Raw genomic sequence first — 21,936 nt, forward strand, 5'->3', positions numbered from 1 at the left:
GAAGTTGAGGGAGAACATGAGATGGGAATTTTTCGACTGTCATGAACCGAAAAAAAAAAAAAACAACAGTTCGGGCAGAGCGAGACAAAATGAGCATTTGACATTAAAAAGCATATAAGCTGTATTATTTTTTTATGCAAATAACCGATCGTTTCGCTAGATAAGACCCTTCTTCCTCGGCTGGGATCGTTTATCACCGCATTTGGGATCATTTGAGGCCGCATTTAAACTGCATTTTGGAAGTTCAAACTCGGGGCACCATAGCACTCCATTATATGGAGAAAAATCCTAAAACGTTTTCTTAAAAAAAAAAAAAAAATATTTACAGCTGAAGAAAGAAAGACTTGAACATCTTGGATGACAAGGGGTGAGTACATGTTTTCTGACCTTAGATGCACTTAAACCTGTTGTAGGAGACTCCAACACAATATTAGGACACTTTAAAATACCACATGACCTGCTCTTTAAATGTGCCTCTAATTAAATGAGTTTTATTAAAAATGACTAAAGTGTGATGCATTTGATGAGTATATAACCATCAAGTATGAGTCTATATACAACAGTTCTTTCTGGTGTTCGAATCTGATTGGTTGAAAGGAGTGCAATATTCTAGTGATAGCAGAGCTCCAACCGATTCACTGTTTGTATCACTCTGCTTGTGGTATTTCTCACAGCGAGTGTCATGGCGGATGGCCAAATCCACTATAATGTTATAAATAATACAGTTTTTGTGTCACGGAATGTAGTTTTAAAAGTTTTTTAGGCGAGAATGTACTTGTTTAGACTTTAAATATGCCGTTTGTTAGACATCGTCTATTTGAAAATTTGCTTTGACATTTTTGGAGATATAAGCCCCAGGGCTTCAGTGGGGTGTTCAGCACTCATGAACCTGCTGAGAGCAGCCTTACCTCAGCTAGATCTTCTAAAATTTGCCCCTGGCTCTGATGTCTCTATAGAGATATGAGATATATATAGGCTTTGATTTCATTAATTGTTTCAGTTAATGCTGTATATCATGCTGTATGTCTATATATATATATATATATATATATATATTCAGACACCTTCAACATTTCTCACAATTTCACAGTTTATTCTCTATAGTTTAGAAAACGGTAATAAAATATCACAAGAAGTCAAAGTTTAAACTATGTCAGAACAAATTTATCTTGATAATGTCAGATAACTTTGATATAAATGTATGTAATGGAGTACAATCAACTAAAAATTCAGACAACTGTTAGTATTACAGTATTTACTATCAATACTTTGTTGACCATTTACCAAGCAGTGCTTAATTTTGTTCAGTCTATTGTCTAAAAGATTGTATTAACGATTAAAGAAAAAACACTTAAACAAAACATGGTCAGATCAACGTGTCTGAATTATTGTAGGTCCCAAATTTTTATCAGTTTTAATGGTAGTCCACTGTGCGAAGAATTTGTGGGTATGATATGTCACAGTTTACTTTATTTTGCTATCCTCACTTACATAAATGAACTATAGTGTCTTGTACCCACTAGTAAAAAAATATCAAAAATTATATCTGTGTCTGAATAATTTTTGGTTTGACTGAATATATATATATCGGGCAGTCTTTGGTTTCATTAACTGTTCCAGAGCAAATAGTTTTGGCTGAGGGCAATGTTGTACATCATGCTGTATATAATACCAACTGAAGTACTAAAATTTCTTTTGTAGCTTTATAATAGATTGACAGCCACCAAAAAGCACATGTGGTAAGTCACATGATGAATCAAAGCTCACACAAGTAGCTTTTCTACAAGCTGAGATAAATACTAATACTCTATATACTGAATAAAACATCATGGTAAAACAATGCAAAAACATTCATTTAACAACAAAAGATAAAACCCTATGTGCATAAGAGAAAAACATAAGACACAGCTGTTTTAATGAAAAAACATGAAATGTGAAGTGGCACACAAAGAATTCTGGCAACATCAATTAATTGGCTGTTGAATGGAAATTACAAAATGTCTGGTTCTTTTCACTTCCAGAAACTACTTCAAAGTTACATGAAATGTTTCATTAGATTTATTACAGTTTTACCATGCATTTCAATGCACTTCACTTACTCATTCACCTACTTTCCAGCTCCCTCACTCATTCTCTCAGTGCTCACTTGAAGTAATGAGTCAGTGAACTGTCACGACCCACCTTTTGACCCCAAAACAGATTTAGTTCAGGGGTCCCTGCTATGATCAATACATCAATCTGGTCCATGTCTTCATGACTGCCTGTGAGATCAATATGCACTGTTTAGGACTTCACTTCCTTCGACCTGTCTTTCCTTACCAGCATGTGTCTGAGAACAAGAAGAGAGGTTTATGTCTGATTTTGACATAAACATGCTTTGATTATATTGACCAAAGGCTTTTCTGGGTGTTCATAATGATCGATATAACAGTAAAGACTGTGTATTTCAATGGGCTCCAGTGCATGTTTCTGCTGTGCTGAATCTGATCACAGAAAACGAATGTTAGCCAGATTTCAAGAGAGCCATTAATTCTTTCACAGTTAAATAAAATTGTCTTATCATTTTATCTTTAGCTGAAAAAGAAATTGAACTAAAAAAACTCCAATGAGTAACTTATCAGAAGGACAATCTAGAGGTTACGTGCAAGTTGTATTTAAAACACAGCGCTGTATTATCTAGCCTACGGGTGTCTTGCAGTGCAAGGTTCTAATCCTATAAGAAATCACGTTGTGAATGCTGATCGTCCTCTCGGCTGTTTGCCTTTGACTCTGTGTGATTATAACGCTTTAACACAGCCGCTGTAATCAGAACCGCCAGGCTGCCCTCCTCCACCTCCCTCCGCTTAATCAATCTGACCCAGCCCAGATTAGCTAGATCATAATCAACATCCTGCTGTGGCCCCAAAAAAAAAAAAACTACCGCCCACTCCCTCCGGCACACTGGACACCTTTCGGTCACGGTGACATACGCGGACCATCGTGCTATCACGGCCTTCACACACAAGCGGTCCACTGAGCTGCAGGGAAATAAAGCTTTATTCACCTTGCATGTAATCAGAGTGGACCAGATACTAATTGCAGCGGTTATGCTGGATGTGAGACAGTGAGCGGATAGTACAGGGCTGTATTCCAGAGAGGAAACTTGAGGAGGATCTGAAGCCCTTCAGGGTTTTATTTCTCTCTCTGAGTGTTCTAATTAATTTTCTTGGCACTTAAGACAGCGACTTCAGAAAATAGCTGTGTGCCATAGGTGAGCCATCACTTTCTGTGTGTGTGCATACAGGAGAAATGAGTAGGAGAGACACAGAGTCTGTGAAATGTTTCATGTTACTAATTTAATTTGCAGAATGCACATCTCAAAAGATCATAGGCCATAAATGTACTGTTTATCCAATAACGAATATCATTAAGCCACTGAAAACTATCTCAGACGGCGCAGTACATTCAGTCTGATTCCAAAATGTTTTTCAAGCAATGTTTCTATCTGTCTGTCTATCTATCTATCTGTCTATCTATCTATCTATCTATCTATCTATCTATCGCCAATATTACAAAATATAACATTAAAAACTGTATAAATCACTTGTTTTTCTTAAGTAACATTGTCTAATAGTGACACCAGGAGGTGATGTTACAGTGAGAGTCTGTGTCTCTCTCGCCTCCCCTGAGCTTATTGAGTTTTAACAGACCCCCTAAAACATGCCATGAGTAATTAAGAATGAATGGGGGGAAAGTCATGTAAGTGGAGGCAATGCCTCCATCTTGATATGACTGAATATGACTGGTTGTGATCAGCTCTGATTGGTTCATGCAAAAAAATCCCACCTCTTGTGTTCGCGAATCACTCTGAATGAATAATATAATGGCATTAATGGGAAGACTAATTTAAAAAAGTGAGTAAACAACTCACATACTTAGATATAACCTCTTTGTTATATCAAAATAAGACTTAAAATGATATGAAAACATGACCTGTGCCAGTAGTTTTTAGTGAGTAATCAGCTTGCTGAAATTTAAAGAGAAAATTTAAATTTAAAAAGAAATAGTTGAGCATAAGTTCATAAATAAAATATATTGTTTAAATTGTTATTGCCATGAGTTATTATTTCGGAATAAATATAAATATTTAATACATTTTTGATTTTTGATATTTGAGTACATTTAAAAAATGTAATTTATTCCTGTGATTTCAAGGCTGAAATTTTATCATCATTACTCCAGCCACATGATCCTTCAGAAAATCATTCTAATATTCTGATTTGCTGACTCCAAGCTTTTGATAAGTGTAGTGTATAATGTTCATCAGTTTTAATCAATTTAAAGCATCCTTGTTAAATAAAAATATTAATTTCTTAAAACAAAAACAATATATATATATATATACACACGTGTGTGTGTGTGTGTGTGTGCGTATATATATACACTACCATTCAAAAGTTTGGGGTCAGTAAGACTTGTAATAGTCTTTAAAGAAGTCTCTTATGCTCATCAAGGCTGCATTTATTTGATTAAAAATATAGAAAAAAAAAACAGTAATATTGCAAAATGTTTTTACAATATAAAATAATGTTTTTTATTTTAACATACTTTACAATAGAATTTATTCCTGTGATGAAAAGCTGATTTTTTATCAGCTGTTACTCCGGTCTTAAGTGTCACATAATCCTTCAGAAATCATTCTAATATGCGGATTTATTATTAGAATGATCAATGTTGGATAATATCAACAGTTGTGCTGCCAAATATTTTTTGGAACCTGTGATTTTTTTTTTTTTTTTCAGGATTCTTTCATGAATAACAAGTTTAAAAAGTACAGTGTTTATTCAAAATATAAATATTTTATAACAATGTAAATTATTTATTATTAACTTTTAATAAACTTTTAATTATTAACTTAATACATCCTTGGTGAATAAGAGTATTAATTTCTTAAAAAAAAAAAAAGAAACAATAAAAATGTACTGACCCCAAACTTTTGAACAGTAGTGTATATATATTATATATATACACACACACACACACACACACACACACACACATATATATATATATATATATATATATATATATACACACACACACACACATACATACACACACACACACACACATATATATACATATACATATACACACACATACATACATACACACACACACACACACACATATATACATATACATATACATATACATATACATATACATATACACACACTGACTCCAAGCTTTTGAATGGTATAGTGTATAATGTTACAAAAAAACTCAATCTTCATCAAAGACTCCTGGAAAAAAATGTACTCATCTGTTTTAAATATTGATAATAATAATAATAATAATAATAATAATAAAAATGTTTCTTGAACAGCAGATCAGCATATTAGAATGATTTCTGAAGGATCATGTGACACTGAAGACTGGAGTAATGATGCTGAAAATGTAGCTTTGATCAAAGGAATAAATTAATTTTAAAATATATTCAAAAAGAGAACAGTTATTTTAAATAGCAAAAATACTTTAAAAAAATGTACTGTTTTTGCTGTACTTTGGATCAAATAACTGCAAGCTTGGTGAGCAGAAGAGACTTTAAAAAACGTTAAAAATCTTACTGTTTAAAAGCTTTTGACTGGTAGTGTAGATGCACACATATATAAATATACATATATAGGCTCAGTAAGATTTTTTAAAATAAGAAATTAATATTTTATACAACTTGGATGCACTAAATTAATCAAAAATGACAATGTAATAACATTAAGATTGTTACAAAAGATTTCTACTTCAAATAAATGCTGTTCACTCAAATGTTTTGTATTTATCAAAAAATCCTAAACAAAAATAGTATTAAGCAGCAAGTTACATACACACACACACACACACACACATATATATATATATATATATATATATATATATAAATTAAAATGCAAAAGCAATTTAAACATAAGATGCTAATACCAGTCTGTCCTGAATCTCTTTGCTTTATCCTTTTCTCTTTTTTGCCTCTCTGGGGCATATGACTCAGGTAGCAGCATGGAGACAGAAAAGCCTTCATGCAAGTGGACGACTTACAAACACCCTGCTGTCAGCGTGCTACTCCATTCGTGACAAGTGTCAAAGCACAGTGTGGAAGGGCCACCTGCTGCATGAAGATCACATCATTCCACACCAGGCGGACAGGTGAGAGAGGAGAGCCGAAAAACCTCTCTGTTATCTGCTCTTGTTTAGTAGAACAAAAAGATGAATGAACCTCCCATCACTAACAAATAAAGATTCATTACTGCAGTATTCACAAACAAATTATTACAACTGGTAACAATTTATTCGACTAGTTTAGTGTTCAGTAACCAACTATGAATACATAAGCAGAGAGAAGCAGAAAAGCAGAGTTTTTAACAGCATACGCGAACCATCATCTGTTATTCTCATTTATAAAAGTCATAATTTGAAGAGGGATTCCAGGAGGCGGAGGAAACGAGCATAAATGAGACAGTATTCCCAGAAGGCTTAGGATGAGCTGTAACACAGTGTGTGGGTGTTTGGGTAATTATCCAAAGGAGTCTGCTGTTTTTGTTAACAGTTATGAGTGTCTGCTAGCTGCTGTCACATGGAGCAAAAGAGAGAGATTTTTGACAAAGATATTCGACAGTACAAATCCAAACATGCCCACCTGAGAGACACCTGAGGTCTGTAAATATCTATACGGTCACACTTCCTCTTATTGTTTTGTGTTGTTTACGCCACAGATGTATTCACACTTCAATCAGATGCATTTGAATTAATTCATAGAGGCATATGTACATACACACACAAGCACGTGTGTGCATGAACACACAGAGACACAAATAACTTCTCTTTGTCATGTCAGAAACGTTTACCGGCGTGCCATGCACACTGTAATCAGATGCGGATCAGAGGGCTTCCTGCCAGTTTGTTTGTGAAGGAGTGAAAGGAGTGACGGGTTGAGGTGGAGCGTGAGAGAGAGAAGGAAAAGGGAAAAAAAATGAAGGAGTCAGAATGAGGCTGTGACACGTGTGTCAAACTTTGTCACAGTCGAGCTGTGATTGAGGCTTCGAAGCTGCCCTAGATATCCAAACATTCATTTTCAGTGAGCTGAGGAGAACACGCACACATTCAGGACAGTGTTTTTCCAGGTGCTTCAAGCTGATGATCAGTCTACGCAAGACGCTTTGCAAGTGTAAGAGACACTAAAATAGGCATTAAAAAAGGTAATATTATATTTATTTCATATTATAAATAAAATGATAAATAAAATAAAATTAAACTAAATTAAAGGGAGACATTTTTTACTCATTTGAAAAGACTTTTGGTGTGTTAGCTTTTAGGTGTAACTTTTAAACATTGTTTCATATCAATTAAAAAAATTCAAACAATAAAATAAAATAAAATAGTTTCAAATCAAGTAAAAAATAAAACAATAAAATAAAATAAATGGGAGACATGTTTTAGTCATTTGGAAAGACTTTTAGTTTGTCAGTTTTATTTATAACAAATTAATAATAATAAATTAATAAATAAAAAAATAAAATAAAATAATGGGAGACATGTTTTATTCATGTGATAAGACTTTTAGTTTGTTAGCTTTTAGTTTATATTTTTTAACAAATTGTTTCAAATCAATTTAAAAAAATTAAAACAATAAAATAAAATAAAATAAGAAATAAAATAAAATAATAAAAGGGAGACATGTTTTAGTAATTTGGAAAGACTTAGTTTGTTAGTTTTATTTTTAAAATGCATTTTAAATTGCTTTAAAAGCAATTTAAAAGCAAATAAGCAATTAAAAAATAAATAAAACATAAAATAAAATAAATGGGAAACATGTTTTAACAAATTGTTTAAAAGCAATTTTAAAAATAACAAAAAAAAAAAAAAAAAAAAATATATATATATATATATATATATATATATAAAATAAAATAAAACAAAATAAAATAAAATAAAATGGGAGACATGTTCTAGTCATTTGGAAAGACTTAATTTGTTAACTTTTAGTTTTATTTTTCAACAATTTTTTTTCAAAGCATTTTATATAAATAAAAAAAATAATAATAAAATAAAAAATAAATTTAAAATACATAATTAAATTAAATAAAATTAAATACTGGGCAAGATGTTTTACTCATTTGATGAGACTTTTAGTTTGTTAGCTTTTAGTTTACATTTTTTAACTAATTGTTTTAAATCAATTAAAAATAAAATAAAATAAAATAAAATAAAAGGGATACGTTTTAGTCATTTGGAAAGACTTAGTTTGTTAGCTTTTAGTATTTTTCAACAAATTGTTTCAAAGCAATTTTAAAAATAACTAAAAAATAAAATAAAAAAATACATTTAAAATACATAAAATAATGGAAGACATGTTTTAGACATTTAGAAAGACTCTCTGGCTCTAAATCATTTTGTGCATCCAAGTTTGCTGACATTAGTTGATAAACATCTTGTGTTAAACCAAGGGTGTGGTTAGCAAAATGGCAGAAGTTTGAAAATGTTCAAAAGCTTTAAGTGTGTGTGTTTGCTGTAGTAGACCATAAAACCGATTGAGATCGTAATGAATCTGAAGTAAGATTCTGCGGTTGGAAGATTCACGGCTGCGGTGAGTCCCATCTGGTCCGGGGCTCTCCTGAGACACCAGAACCAGAGAGGAGGACCGAGGTTACACCGCTGTACTGTAAATACAGCTGACACACTCATTTACTGCAGCCATCACTGCTGTTCTCTGTAGACAATCAGACACACATGCCTCTCAGTGACAATGTCATTTGTTAATCAAAAAAAAACAAAACATCCAAGCTTTGTTCTTTGACTGAAAGAAAACACCAGATGTAACCCTCCACCTTCAGGGAAAAACACAAAGAACAATAATTAAATCAATGCTAGTGCAATTTCATCTGTCTCTTAAAAGGGATCCATTTTCAGCCATTTAATAAGCATATTAGATTTAATAAATAGCCAAGCGGTCTAAAGTCCAAGGTCTGAGGTTTCCTGTTTTATATGGGAGCTGAAGCAAACAAAAGCTAATGAATGCAGCTTAGCTTACAGACACTTTGCTTGACTGCAGAACAAGGCCACCCTACTGTGCCGCCACACTGAGACAGGTCTAATACACTACCCACAGGCACAGCTAGCCAAAAGTCCTGGAGTTATGACACAATAAATCTAATGAGAACAGTGAAACACAGATTACACTTCAATTCCAACAGGAAACACCCAGCACTATTCACCTGTCAATCTTCCAGCCGAACTCCTCCCCACGTGTCCGAGAGGTTCTTCCCGCAGCCATGGCAGCTGGGGGAGAGAGAGGCCTCTGTGACTGGCATCTGTACTGCTGGCTCAAACTGCTAATTACCTCATTTTACTAGTAATTAGCTGATTAAAATAGGCATTTAAGACTAGTGTCAGGGCTTCCGGAAACCACACGTTACAGAGACAGGAAGACAGCTGCCGGCTGTAAAAGACGGGGGAAGACTGTGATTGAAGCAGAGCAGAATGCCAGCGATGTGCTTTTTACTCATACACAGTGGTAAGATCCGGGGTAATTGACTGTTAAATGATCAAAATTGGACCCCATTGTGAGTCAGATGTCTTAAATAATTCAGGAAATACATACTCGCCTCCTCATCTGTCTTGTATCTATAAAGAGGTGAGAATTACAACAATGCTGCAAAAGACTGAACTGAGAGGGGGCTGCAAAAATGCTGCTATTCAGAATGCTACAATAAAACAGATATCCCATATCAGCGATGGATACAAAAACAGCTGCTTTAAGGTTTTTGAGTATCACAGTTTTAAGTCAGTGACAAGTATCTGGAGCCCCACATATAATATAAATAGTGTTTTAGGACGGTTCCAAATACGAAAATTTTTAAACAGTTTCATTGTAGTGTACAAGACTGATAAAAAAAAAAAAAAAAAGTAAATTTTGGGACAGTTGACAATTTGGAAATTGTCACAAAGAATCATTTTGAGTACATTCTCATCTGGGGCATTACCCTTTCAAAAGATCTGTACTATTTAGGTACTATGTAAATTTAGGTATTAATATTTACACCTTAGATACTAATATCCACAATGCAGAGAATCTTCATAGGGAATTGGTTCAACACTGCAGCTGGAATTGCTTGCATATATATATTCAGTTGAGGTCAAAAATTTACATACACCTTGCAGTCCGCTAAATGTTTAAATGTTTACCAAAATAAGAGGGATCATACAAAATGCATGTTATTTTTTTATTTAGTACTGACCTGAATAAGATATTTCACATAAAAGAAGTTTACATATAGTCCACAAGAGAAAATAATAGTTGAATTTATAAAAATTACCCCATTCAAAAGTTTATATACGCTTGATTCTTAATACTGTGTTGTTACCCCAATTTTTTGTTTGTTTGTTTGTTCGTTGTTTTTCAGTGATAATTGTTCATGAGTCCCTTGTTTGTTCTGAAGTTAAATCTGCCTTTCTTCAGAAAAATCCTTCAGGTTGCTCAAATTCTTTGGTTTTTCAGCATTTTTGTGTATTTGAACCCTTTTTCAACAATGACTCTTTTGATTTTGAGACACATATTTTCACACTGAAGACAACTGAGGGACTCATATGCAACTATTGCGGAAGGTTCAAACACTCACTGATGCTCCAGAAGGAAACACAATGGAGGGCGGGGGGGGACTTTTTGAATTTGAGGGGTAAATTTACTTTATTTTGTCTTCCCAGAAACATGTAAGTTACTACTGTAGCTTCTGAAGGGCAGTACTAAATGAAAAAAAAAATTATTTAGGCAAAATAATAAAAATGTACAACACATCTTCATTGTGTTCAAAAGTTTACACCCCTGGCTCTTAATGCATCGTGTTTCCTTCTGGAGCATCAGTGAGTGTTTGAACCTTCTGTAATAGTTGCATATGAGTCCCTCAGTTGTCCTCAGTGTGAAAAGATGGATCTCAAAATCATACAGTCATTGTTGGAAAGGGAAAACCAAAGAACTTGTGGGACCTGAAGGATTTTTATAAAGAACAGCAGGAAGTTAAACTATTAAGAACAAGGGGCTCATGAACTATCACTAAAAAAACAGCTGTGGATCATTCAGGTAACAACACAGAATAAAGAATCAAGTGTATGTAAACTATAGTACAGGCTCAGTTTTATAAATTCAACTATTATTTTCTCTTGTGGCCTATATGTAAACGTCTTTAATGTGAAATATCTTATTCAGGTCAGTACGAAATAAAAATAACATGCCTTTTTTATGATCCCTCTTATTTTGGTAAAATAATGAACATTTTGCAGATTCTGCAAGGTGTATGTAAACTTTTGACCTCAACTGTATATATACCCCATTCAGCGTTGAACTGGCAAGCAATTCCAGCTGCAGTGTTGAACCAATTCCCTACTGAGGATCTCTGCATTGTGCTTTCTTCTCATTCATTTGTCTTACATGGACGACCAGCCTTTTTGAGGGACTTGAATAAATTAGTGTCAATGTAAAGCTGCAATATTCAAGAAATCACAGATACGGATTGACCAACTTCTCTTGCATTGGCTGAAAGGGTAAATCCCTTTGGACTTCATCTGGACAACCTACTGTCGCAGTGTTTCAACTTAGTCACCTTAGAGCTTAGATGCACCTCAGCCCGCATCTTGCAATCTCAGTGAAAAGTGGAGGAATACTGCCAGTTAAACAGTGTTTGTCATATAATCACACGTGAGTTTAAAATATTCTAAAAAAAATATATCCATTATTTAGAACGTATAGCCTTATTGTTTCCATGGCGACGCGTCATGTTTGTCACGTGACACAATAGCGCTGTATGACACATGTATCACTTTTACATCGTTTTCCCCTTTTTGTCATTAATATTCACAAACGTGCTCACTGTATTATGAAATATCGGATATTCCGATTCTGAAATATGTGCAAGTAAATGTATTTGGAGGTTTAAACACTTTCATTATGAGCGTGTTAGTTGATCTATGCCTAGTGATGGGCGCCGCCATGTTAGTTCGCGCTGAATCCGAGCTGTGGGATTTACAAAATGCAAATTCATCCTCTCCTGAGCTTGGAGAAGAGCAGAGTAAACTTTATAGTTACCTACACAATGTGTATATGATATCAATAAAACGTTGTCAGGTAACCTTTGTAAGGGTCATTATTGCCGCTTCCATAGACATTGGCGTGTATTTTGCTAACTATAAATGCATCGCTTTACTAGGATTTATGTGTATTTAAATGTCTGGAACCTAAAATAAGCATTATATGGTTGAAAACACGGAATAGTTGCGATAATATGACAAGTCTGATCTGGCTCAGCGCCAGCCAAAGTGCCAAAGCAGATTTGAATTCAGCAGTTGATCACGTGATGCGCTGAACGTTCAAATCACACCGGTGTGATCGTACGCTTCAGGGACCAGCAAAGAATGATCACAATGGTGTGATCGTAGGTGTGAAAGGGTTAAAGAAATTAGCACCAGGTGCCGGATTAACACCATTACAATAGAAGGCCATGGTAAATGTTCATACATTCACACTGCTTTCAAAGTGTGATAAGAGAATCTCATTCTAACATCAACGTTAATGGAGGCTCAGGTCAGATCCTTCACTTGGCCTGGTTATCACACCCTCCTCACCTCTCCACATTATCCCCTGTCCTTCCACTGGTCACTGCGTCCTAAAAGGCCCCTGAGGTGCTCCTGTGCTAAACCAACCATGACGAAGCTTCACACGCTAGCGCGATAGACGATGCTCAGAGCATTTATCTCACAATCACAATTTTGAGGCATTTTTCAGCTGCTTCTGAATCCCAGCTGCCAGCTTGACCGATAGAGAGGCGAAGATACGCTAAAGCCCAATAAGCTCTTGCCTCCAGCTGGACTCTACATTATGAATGCTCTTGACTTCCTGCCGCAGGGTTGCCTTGGAGACGAGGACAAATCTGCACTGGGCACACAGAGATATTCAAATGCTCCCTCTGAAGCAGAAAAAAAGAAACAACTAAATTGTTTCACTTGACACTCTTATGATCACGTGTGGCACTTGTTTGAATGGGGTGGAAAAAGAGAGGCACTTAATTCCTGGTTAAGAGGAATAAACAAAGAACAGGAAATATGTTGGCAGATTCCAGCACTGCTGCTTTCCATTAAGCCCAGAACTGTGGTAAAACATCATTGTTTAAACTACAGAACAGTACTGAGAAAGACATTAGAGTAAAATGTAAAACAATGTAAAGCAGTGAATCTGAATTGCTGGGTGAAAAAAAAAAAAAAAAAAAAAAAAAACTTAACAGAATACCCAAATACTATACCACCTATTTACCAACGTTCACTCAATATGTTTTCAGCACTGGGCAAACAGCAATCTCTTTGAGCGCAAGCTTGTGAGTTACACATAATACTATATTTTGTATTACATATCAATTTTCCTATAGTTGAGATAAATCATGCTGCTGCAAGAGCCTCAAAAGTCCCATGATAGGCCTTTTACAGATACGAGAAAAAAAACCTAAAACTCAATACATACACCATAGTAATATTTGGAGGTTTTGTAATCCAATTCACAAATCATTTTGCATTTATCATCACATAAATTTATTTATAATAAAATATTCAAAATTTAAATATATATATATATATATATATATATATATATATTTAACTATATTAAAAAAATAAAATAAAGTTTTTTTGTTTTGTTTTTTTGCAAAGACACATTAACTTGATCAAAATTGACAGTAATATATAAATGTTACAAATATTTATATAAAAATTTGGTAACACTTTATTTTACGGTCTCTTAACTAGTTGCTTATTAGCATGCATATTACTAGAATATTAGCCATTTATTAATACTAATTAAGCATATATTAATGCCTTATTATACATGACCTTATTCTACATACCTAATCCTACCCAATACCTAAACTTAACAACTACCTTACTAACTATTAATAAGCAGCAAATTAGGAGTTTATTGAGGGAAAAGCCATAATTAATAGTGAATAAGTGTACCCTATTCTAAAGCTCTTTTGAACTTTCTGTTCATAATAGAATCTTGAAATAAAATGTATCATGGTTTCCACAACCAATCAATCAATAAAGTAAGAAAGAAAGCAACAGACAACAGTTTTCACTGATAATACATGATTTTAATTTGGACCAAATCAGCATATTAGAATGAGGTCTGAATTATCATCTGAAAGACTGCAGTAATGGCTGCTGATATGCAAATAGTAAACGATTCTTTTAAAGTGTAATAATATTTAATAATACTATAGATTTTATTGTATTTTTATTAAATAAATGCAGCCTGTTTTAGCATGAAAGATTTATTTGGTAATGCAAATTAGTTATGAATTTGAATAACATTCTTTTTTTAAAAAAAGTACATTTCTAGGGTTATGTTGCAATAGTTAGAAAGCTACTGTTGTACACAGTCAATAATGGCATACTCTTTAGGGCACTCGTACTCCTCCCTCAGGATAATGTAATCCTGAACTCCAGCAATACTCCGACAGACAGAAAGAGAGTGGAGAAGCCTGAGAAAGTGCAGCTCAGAAACTGAACAAACTCACTCTACCAGGAAACACAGCACTCCTGGGATATATACGCAAACAAAACACACTCTCTCTGGCAGCGCTCCATAGAACTCATCCTTACAACAACCCCAAACACTATAAAATATTAATCCAGGACCTCAGGTTAGGTTCTCAAAACATCTGAAACAATATCAGACTGAAATATAAAAGAGGTTATTGAATCCCCAAGTCTCACACTGACAGGTAAAATTCTCCAAACAAAAGACAGGAACCCAGATTAACAGTTAGAAAAAGCAAACAATTTTCAACCTAGTCAACTGGACCAGCAGGAGGAAGGCCGCTAAAACTCTGCGCGTGCCCTTGAGAAAGACTGTGGGAAATATTACAGGATTGTTTAGGAGTATAGCATATGTGTGGAGCAGGGTAAATATCATAAGGGTCACGAGGAGTTGACAGCGACGGAGGCCGTTCCGAAAGTAATATCATTGCAGTCTCAGAGCGGCCCATAGGCATCAGATTAATCACATGGTACTCGGAGAGACGCACGTATGTGTCTGGAATCTGTCAGTGGAAAGGTTAATGAATGCAAAAGTGGAGAGGAACATGGAAAAAACAGCAACGAAAAGGCATTTCACAACATGCAAGTTCCATGTTCCTCCCAGCAGTCAGTGTATAGGTCTATATACATACATACATTCAATATCATTGACCTCATATAAAACATAACTGGCTTCACATGATTTTTCATGGCTTCTTGAAAACATCAGTTTATACTGCACTGCATCAAAAGAAGACTGGATATATTACTTCCTGTAATCCTACGTTAGGAAATTCATGCTTTGAATTCTCTAAAGCACATTTGTATGTACCTGCTTATATTCTCTTACTAGCAAGCACAAGGATGATTTATACATTAGTTTTGACTCTTCACAAAACCCCTGTGATTCAGCTTTTTAAGAGCATTACTTCATGAATGCCCCGAAATAAAATGAAATGAAATGGAATGCCCGGGCTGGAATGAAATGAAATGAAATAAAATGAAATGGGATGCCCCTAAATGAAATTAAATGAAATGCCCTGAAATGAAATGAAATGCCCCAAAATGAAATAAAATGAAATGGGATGCCCCGAAATGAAATGAAATGCCCTGAAAGGAAGTGAAATTAAATAAAATGAAATGAAATGCCCCCGATGTTAAATGAAACAAAATGAAATGGAATGCACTGAAATGAAATGAAATAAAATGAAATGGGATGCCCCAAAATGAAATAAAATGAAATGGGATGCCCCAAAATGAAATAAAATGAAATGGGATGCCCCAAAATGAAATGAAATGGAATTCCCCGAAATGAAATTAATTGAAGTGCCCTGAAATTAAATGGAATGCCCCGAAATGAAATAAAATGAAATGCCATGAAATGTAATTAAAACAAATGGAATGAAATGAAATGCCCCAAAATTAAATGAAATGCCCTGAAATGAAATAAAATAAAATGGAATGCTCCGAAATGAAATGGAATGCCCCAAAATAAAATGAAATGAAAAACCCTGAAATGAAATAAAATGAAATGGAATGCCCAGAAATGAAATGAAAAGAAATGAAATGCCCCGAAATGAAATAAAATGAAATGGAATGCCCCGAAATAAAATGAAATGGAATGCTCCAAAATAAAATGAAATGAAAAGCCCTGGAATGAAATAAAATGACATGGAATGCCCAGAAATGAAATGAAATGCCCCTAAATGAAATGAAATGAAATGAAATGGAATCCCTAGAAATGAAATGACCTGAAATGAAACAAAATGAAACGGAATGTTCCGAAATAAAATGAAATGACCCTAAATGAAATGAAATCAAATGAAATTAAATAAAATTAAATGGAATGCCGGAAATGAAATGGAATGCCCAGAAATGAAATGGAATGCCCTGAAATGAAATTACTTTGGTGTGTTCAGGATATTTTGAAAAACCGTACTAATGGAATCAAATCTAATCTAACTGTGATCAAATTTCACTATTCATCAAGACATTTAAGGAAAAAGCACATATTTACACCCCTAATGAAAACTAATAATTGATGAGGAGCAGAGCTGGGCCTCTCTACATGCTTTCAGTCCCACTAGTGCGTCATTCTTATCCTCCAAACACACAAAATGAATCTAAATCAATTCAGACGAACAGGACACAAACAAGCTTTAATAATTCATGAACCGGGATCCGGGTTCACTTTAACCACAGTTTATGGCGATCATTACTGTCACACATCTGTGAAAAGCATAGATTCATTAAAGGGCTGCTTTGCTGTTTTCATGGCTTTTTAGCTGGCTTTTCTCTGTTTATTCTTAACAAAATACTGGTGTAATGCCTCTATATCTTAAATACTCTTTCAGATAACAGGCTTGTCAATAGCACTACATCTACAGGGCTGCATGAGAATGAATGTCAATCAATGTTCTTTCAAGTTCATTCATCTTGTTATTCATTCAAGGTCATCTTTTCATAGGTGTGAGAAATGTCTGGCTAGCTACTGTCCCGTTCAGCCATACTGTTTATTAAACCTAAGTCAATGGGAATACGGTGTTCTCCTGCCATTTTCATTTCTGCAATAAATTAATGTGGCTACTCACCTGCTCCCTCCCTCTCTGTCAGACACCTTTAAAGGCTGATTAATTCCCCCCTCCGCTAGAAACGCAGGAGGAGAGCCTCATCAATCTTTCTCTACCTTGACAGCGTTCAACTGTGCCACGTTTTCCTGTGTTACAGGACTGAACGGACAGAGCCCTATTGATAACTCAATCATCATCGCTGGCCCATGTGAATGGGGACGCTTGCCGTGGAATTCGCCGGCCGATCGGCGATCCCCTGAGATCTGCAGAGCCAGGTCAATGACAGTCCCTGAAGTCAAGAGAAAACACTCCGGATGGCACACTTGTCAGTCCTGTACACTTCTTTGCTTTCGATGCTGTAATAGGCTACAGCTGGGAGGGATTCCTCTGGATGTCAGCCAGTCTTGATCCCTTTACAAGACCTGTCCTTCAAAGCACTTCTACATTTCCTGGACTGCAAGATAGCGTATGTGTGCAAAGTGTTTTGGTATATTAACAGCAGAGGCAATTTAGTCAAAAGGCAAGGCATTTGAGAAATTCTGAGGATGATTTCCAGAGGACTCCATGCACGCAGAGGAAATCATTTGTGCAGATACACAACAAACTACTCAGGTGTCCATTCCCTTGTGCTGGAGTCTGGGGTCTGCTGCTGAACCACAGAACTTCATCTCGGCCACAAAATGCAGTGTTTACCTGAATCCCACAGAGAGACATCTCACGCTGTAACTCATCTCATTCTTTGATCTAGACTTGTGTAATACATCTAAGAGAGAGAGAGCCAGAGATATAAAGGGGATCATACAGAGAAAGAGAGAAAAGGACGCTGACAGAGTGAGAGACAGATAGCGAGAGAGAAAGATAATCATCTAATGAGATCTTGATCTCCATACATGAATAGAAATATGACATTATGTGACCACTATACAAATAATACAAACGGCACCAGAGGAAATAAGCTGAAATAAGCTAACATATAAATCAGACTTAGAAGAACAAGTCGGCACAACAGCAAAACATGCAAAACCATCAACACTGGTATATTTTCAGCTTAAGTGTTTTTGCCAAATCTCAGATGGTTCAAAGTAATATAATGCATCACATCTGAGCAGAGTTAACATCGCTCCAACCCTTTGTAAACACTTCAGCGATACAAGTGTTGGCAGTACTATTGAAATGGTGAAAAATTGTGCTAAGTTTAGTTAAAGGGATAGTTTACCAAAAAATAAACCTCTATCATTATTATCCCCTCATGTAGTTTCAAACCTGTTTGACTCTTTCTTTTTACATACAATAAAAAGTGATCTTGTGCCAATGAGATGTTTATAGTATATTGCTCATGCTGTACGTTTCTATACAATGAGAACCTGTCAATGACATTTTTTAAATTGAGATTTATACATCCTCTAAAAGCTGGAATAAACAAGCTTTCCATTGATGTATGGTTTGTTAGGACAGGACAAAATTTGTCTGAGATACAACTTTGAAAATCTGGTATCTGAGGGTGCCAAAAAAAAAAAAAAAAAATCAGTATTGAGAAAAATCACCTTTAAAGTTGTCCAAATGAAGTTCTTAGCAATGCATATTACTAATAAAAATTTAAGTTTTGATATATTTACAGTGGGAAATTTACAAAAAATTATTTGTAGAAAAATCAATAATTTTTTGAAAAATCAATAATTTTGACCCATACAGTGTATTTTTGGCTACTGCTACAAATATACCTGTGCTGCTGAAGACTGGTTTTGTGTTCCAGGGTCACATTTAAGATCTACAATAGAAGGGAAAATGATGACTTAAAAATATTACGTTATTATGTGTGTTTTTTTGTTTTTGTTTTTTTGGGGCTTGACAGCCCTTGGTCACCATTCACTTTCATTGAATGGAAAACAGCAGTGTAAACACTCTGATTAACGTCTTCTTTTGTGGTCTATAGAGGACAGAAAATCATTTATAACAACATGTGGGTGAGTTAATGACGACAGAAGGATTATTTTTGGCTGAACTATCCCTTTAACTACAGAGCTTTGACTGCCATTGCGTGAACCGCTGAGAGCAATTGTCTGTACGTGTATGCATTTGTCTTACGTGTGTGATTTTGTGTCAGGGTATGGATTTAACAACATCCCACCCATTTTGCAATGTGTAAACTTGTACATTCTCCGTTAATGCTCCCTCCGGAGCCAGCCGATCCCACAGAACAAGAGGCATGAAAAATTCAGCCAGCGTGCCCAATCCCTGCCGCAATTATGCATGAGCAGAACGGCTGGCTGAACAGAGCAAAAGCCAATGCATATACTTTACATCCCATTCCCATTCCACTGACTGCCAGGCTGGATCTGTGCATGCTCAGCTCAGACGTTCACACTGTCTACAGAGCACTACATGACAGGCAATCAGAAGCCCTCCAGCTCCTTCCTGATAGTGCTCGCTGTGATAATGTCTTAGCATCACACAACCGAACAAATCCGCTGCAAAATTCAGACAGGGCAGAGGGCAAAGAGGAAAATTAGCCTCTGTGAGTCTGACATATACGTGCATGTCACGTACTGGTAACGGTATGTTATGATTGGAAGAAACAAATCGCTAAAGGCTTTGTGCCTTTGAGAATAAAACTGAACATAGAAATGGTTTATGAGTCCCCAAAGGTAACGATATATATTCACAACCAGTTCAACTGCCTGCTGTTCTTCAAAAAAATCCTCCAGGTCCCGCACATTTTTTGGCGAGAGGTTATAAACTTTTGAACATAATGGTGATGCCTAAATTTATCTTATTTTGTTTAAAGATCATATGTTTTTATTTAGTACAGCACTATATCTTAGAAGCTATAAATACTTGCACGTTTCCCAGAAGTCAAGATAAGGACAATTTATCCTGATCATGCTTGTGTTGCCGTCTTGAGCATCAGTATATGTTTTCACCTTTGTAATAGTTTGTGGCAGCACTTAAAGATGTGACAGAATTCACATACAATGTTTATGTTTCCTCTTCATTGGCTGTGGTGGGGTGTTTTCCCCTTTAAGAGTTTTATGTTTGGCTAGTTCAGTAAAGCGATAGCCAGTTCATTGTTTTTTCACCCAACTCTGATAAGGTCTGTGTACCTTTAATTGCACAAACACCTATTGCACCGATCGAACATTGCACGAGTCCCTGAGTTGTCCTCGGTGTGAAAAGATGGCTCTCAAAATCATACAGTCACTGTTGGAAAGGCGTCAAATAACTATCACAAAATATAAGAACAGTCATGGATCATCCAGGAAATGACTTCAAGGGTATGTAAACTTTTGAATGGGATCACTTTTATAAATTCAGTTATTATTTTGTCATGTGAAGTATATATAAACATCTGTATATAATGTAAAATAGTCTATTCAGGACAGTACTAAATAAAAAAAGAAATCATGCAACTTTCATGATCCCTCTTATTTTGTTAAAATAATAAAAAACACTGGTAACAAGTGGAGGGAAATGGGTAAAATTCACAGAATAAGAGAAAAAAGGTATTGTGCCTTTGGATGTCACAATTGGAATGCAAATCATTTTTATAGAATAATGTTATCGAAGACGCCATTTGAAGCTATATGCAGGTGTTTAAATGGACAGACTATGGATGAAACCGGCTATGACTACTCTACTATTAAAGTATAAATTTGATTTCAACAATATTTCTACATAATATTCACATATGCATTTCATAGTAGACATATTGTATTAGCCCTACAGTTACAGCATGAAATACTATTTAAACCTACAGTATAATATTTTACGTAACATTTACTTATTTTATCTGACAATTTTGACGTTTTCCACTCATAAATGCAAGTTCATGTCTCCTAGTTTGAACTTACAACAATAGCGAACTTATAACAAAAGCCAAAAATGAGGTATATAAACTCTGAGCATTCTGAACATTCTGAGCCGAGGAGTAAAGAGAGAACAAATTGATTGTTCTTATCAGAATTGTGAGATATAATCTTGGATATAATCTCTTTTAACAAATATTAAAATGATTTCTGAAGGATCATGTGACACTGAAAACATGCATAATGGCTGCTGAAAATTCAGCTTTACCACCACAGCAATAAACTGCATTATAAAATATATTAAATTAGAGAAAATTCATCACAACCCTAGTGAAAAATAAATATACTAAAATGTATTTAAAATACCATTTATTTCATGCTAAGTATACAAATACATTTACATTTTATGTATTTAATAAAAATAACCTGCAACTGTACTTTTAGTATACTAAACTGGTATATTTAACTCGTCTGCTAAATTGGAACAACGAATTTTGTACTTAATGCACTTTGTGCGGACGTAGTGCTGAAGTCCAGCTAAGTATATACTTAAGTATATTTGATTCTGCTAAATTGGAACTATTGCAAGTATACTTTAGGTACACTTCAAATATTTAGCATTTATAGACCGATATTATTTAAAGATCTCCAAATAAAGTTTAATTACAATTTTTATATCAGTAAATCCCAAGCAATATATGTTAATAGACTTGAACTATACTTAGTATAAAATAAATGCATTTCAAATCTATTACTCTTTTACTAGGGAATACTAGCGTTTTAACTGTATTTTTGATCAAATAAATGCAACCTTGTTGGGCAAGTCTTCTTTTAAAACTTAAAAAAACAAAAAGAAAAAAAAACTTTTGACTTTTAGTGTAATTATTGGTGTAATTATTGGCTTAATCTGAATTTTAATATTGTGCATGGGTAAAATGAGCATTGAAAATCCCATTATCAGTTGAGCAATAATAGTA

The 21,936-nt window shown here is 34.7% G+C and overlaps 1 protein-coding gene across 1 annotated transcript in view; it reads right to left on the bottom strand.

Annotated features, from left to right (window-relative positions):
- Positions 1-21,936, bottom strand: part of fam189a1 (family with sequence similarity 189 member A1) — a 132,214-nt gene that overhangs the window by 53,256 nt on the left and 57,022 nt on the right.

The sequence above is a fragment of the Labeo rohita genome, chromosome 7 (assembly GCF_022985175.1).
Source record: "Labeo rohita strain BAU-BD-2019 chromosome 7, IGBB_LRoh.1.0, whole genome shotgun sequence".
NCBI classification, from domain to species: domain Eukaryota; kingdom Metazoa; phylum Chordata; class Actinopteri; order Cypriniformes; family Cyprinidae; genus Labeo; species Labeo rohita.